Source organism: Mauremys mutica, unplaced genomic scaffold (assembly GCF_020497125.1).
Source record: "Mauremys mutica isolate MM-2020 ecotype Southern unplaced genomic scaffold, ASM2049712v1 Super-Scaffold_100108, whole genome shotgun sequence".
Classification (NCBI taxonomy): domain Eukaryota; kingdom Metazoa; phylum Chordata; order Testudines; family Geoemydidae; genus Mauremys; species Mauremys mutica.
In genome coordinates this window covers 1,142,896-1,145,811 of record NW_025423270.1, presented here as the reverse complement: position 1 = coordinate 1,145,811, position 2,916 = coordinate 1,142,896, and the positions used below count along the sequence as shown (strand labels likewise).

Below are 2,916 nucleotides of genomic sequence, written 5' to 3'. Positions count from 1 at the left end.
CTGTATTGTTTCATTTGGTTACAGAGACAGTGACTTTTCTTTTTATTCTTTAATAAATTCTTTTCTTTTCTTTGGACTTGGTTAATTCCTTCTCTTGTGGAAATTCAGGGGAAGGGGAGGAGGGAAGAGAGAGTTCCTCCTGGGTTTGATTCAAGCAGTTTGAATCAGGTATCTCTTTCCAGGACTAGGGAAGGGGAGGGGGTGGCAAGTCCCTCTTTGTGTTGAGTCAAGGATTTGACTCGGTGTATATCTCTCCAAAGTGGCTAGGAGAGAGGGAGGGGGGAAGTGGGCTGCTTCCCTGTGTGTAGAGATTCAGGGACATTGAATCTGTGTTCCCCAGGGAAAGTTGGGGGAACAGGCAGTGTGTCAGACACTTTAAATCTGACTTGTGGCAGCGTAGTAGATCTAAACTAGGATTTTAGTTTAGAGGGAAAAAAGCAGGTCCCCACATTGGAACCCAACAGCTCCAAGTGGGGATGAGACCTATGACACACACACAGAAGTGGGGGGGCAGGCTTCCGGTGCTGGGGCCCCCGCACTTGTTTTCCCTTTCCCTGGGCTTTGGCATCACTAGCCCCTGCTTAGCGAGTAGGGGTCAGTGGGCCCCAAAATGTGGGGTGTGACTCCTAGGGGGACACAGAGGAAGATTAATGGGGGCACCTCAGGGCCTGAGCCAGCCCCCATGGAGGGCAGGGAGGGAGCCCCACTCAGCCCCACTCTGTCCCAGATCTTCCCCAACCCCACCCTCAGCCTGGGCCCCTGGCTCCCAGCCCGGCCTCGACCCCCTTACCCCTGTCCGCTCCCCTCTCCCCAGCAAGCAACGGCCCCACTCCCAGCCCCGGTTCTCGACCGCGGCTTCCGAGGGGCCACAGCCATGGGTACGAGGGCGCAGTGTGAAATGTTTGGGGACCACTGGGTTAGGGTGACGTCCTCAATCACTTCTCTGCAGTCCAATGAAAGCGATTCCTCCCCCACCCACCCCTCCGTCAGGACGGCCTAGGTACGTTCTGCTGCCCTTCACTCGTACAGGGAGGAGAATAACATTTCATTCCACGCAATCCTAAAGTGATTTGCAACCCACCACCATCCCAAACTGGTCATTTTGGGGAAGCGGCCCCCTCATGCTGCATAGCTAAGCAGAGCAGGGGTGTCTATGCAAACACGGCCTGTTCCTGAAGTCTTCCCCCAGCTCCTCACTAGATGTGACGGGGGAGCTTATTCAGCCCCTGCTTATGCTTAGTATTTAAAAACTCCTTAGTGGCCCTATCTCTGCCGGCCTTAGATTTCTCCTCCTGTCCCTATCTTAGCAGCTCAGATGAGGTGGCTGAGTGGTTAAGGTGATGGACTGTTAATCCATTGTGCTCTGCACGCAGGGTTCAAATCCCATCCTCATGGGCTGCATTTAGTCTTCGTTCTCCTTTACAGACAACCATCTCCCCCCTTGGTACAATGACAGATCAAACAATGTTGCTTCTTGCAAACAAAAACCTTCTCAGAATCTCAGCTGTCCCTCTCCCCTTGCTTCAAATAAAATATCTAAATCCCAGATTTCTAAAAAAATTCTCTAGTCCTACATTTCTTAGTTTTTATCTCAAAAGGGAACAGCCTCATAATCTGCCCCGAACACCCTGGGACCTCCCCAAATAATTAAAATACCCCCAACCTGAGCAAGGCCACAACAGTGAACCAGACCTAGTGGCTAGGCCAAGCTGTTCTGAAGGAGACAACTCAACCATTTTCTCTCTGCTTCCCTTGGCAAAGTCTGACTGAGAAAACAAAATTCCCCAAACTGAAAATTTTCTGCTGAAAAACCACTACTAGTCTGTTTGGGGACTTTGGTTTGAATGTACTATTATTATTCTCTTCTGATTTCTGAATCAGTTTTGTCATCCAGGTGTGTTTCCAGCTGTTGAGTTGTGGGGGAGAGAGGCCAACTCATAATGTCTCTACCCCCACTTTCATAGTTTCTTCCAACTGGCTAGGAAGTACCTTTGCTAGGATGTGAGTCAAGCAGTGTCCATTGTCGCTGTGCTATCTCGGAGAAGTCTGCATTGTACACGGTTCCTGGGATAGTCCTTGGGAGTGTGGATCCCTTTAATGGGCCAGCAGCGAGTCTGGCTCCTCCATTGTCACACCTGAAAGGCTGGTGGGGGGCAGTTCCCAACCTCATAACATATCACAGTAACACACACAGAGCAAAACTTCATAACTTCCCAACCAATGCGAGCACACACAAAACAACACAATATTAATGTTCAACAGACCAAGACTTTTGAAATGATACCTCACCAGGCAGACTTTGTACGAACCGTATCATCATTATAGGAGAGTGGTGAATATGGGGCTTCCAGGGTGCTGCTTTGAGCACAGCGTGCCACACCTGGGCTGACATTGCTATGTGGAGACGGACCCTTAGAGTCCATCTCTCCTGGGATAAAGATGGCAGCGTGGGTGGCCTGGACCATCTGATGTGGGCTCATGAAGCTAAAGCTGAGAGGCTAAAAACTGTGGTGCAGATATTTCTGTTCACACTGAAGCCTGGGTTCGGAAACCCTCACCCCTCGTGGGGTCTCAGAGACTGGGCTCAAGCCCATCTGTCTGCACTGTAATTTTATAGTCTTGCAGCCCAAGCCCCATAACCCTGAGTCACCTGACCCGGGCTTTGCGACAGGTGCCCTGGGTGTTTTAATCACGGTGCAGACATAACATTAGGCTACGTCTCCAGTGCAATGAAACACCCATGACTGGCCCGTGTCACGTTAATCAGGGTCATGCGGCTTGGGCTGTAAAGTTGCAGTGTCCGTGTCTCGGCTCAGGCTCAGTCCCCTGCTCCAGGAGCCCAGGGCCGCCCGGGGGGGGGCAAAGGGGACAATTTGCCCCGGGTCCCGGGCTCCGCAGGGGCCCCCAAGAGAAGAG

The 2,916-nt window shown here is 51.6% G+C and overlaps 1 non-coding gene across 1 annotated transcript; it reads left to right on the top strand.

Moving 5' to 3' along the window:
- The first annotated feature begins 1,314 nt into the window (after positions 1–1,314).
- TRNAN-GUU lies at positions 1,315–1,401 on the top strand. The gene has a single exon. It is a non-coding gene; the product is annotated as a tRNA-Asn (tRNA).
- Positions 1,402–2,916: the final 1,515 nt, after the last annotated feature.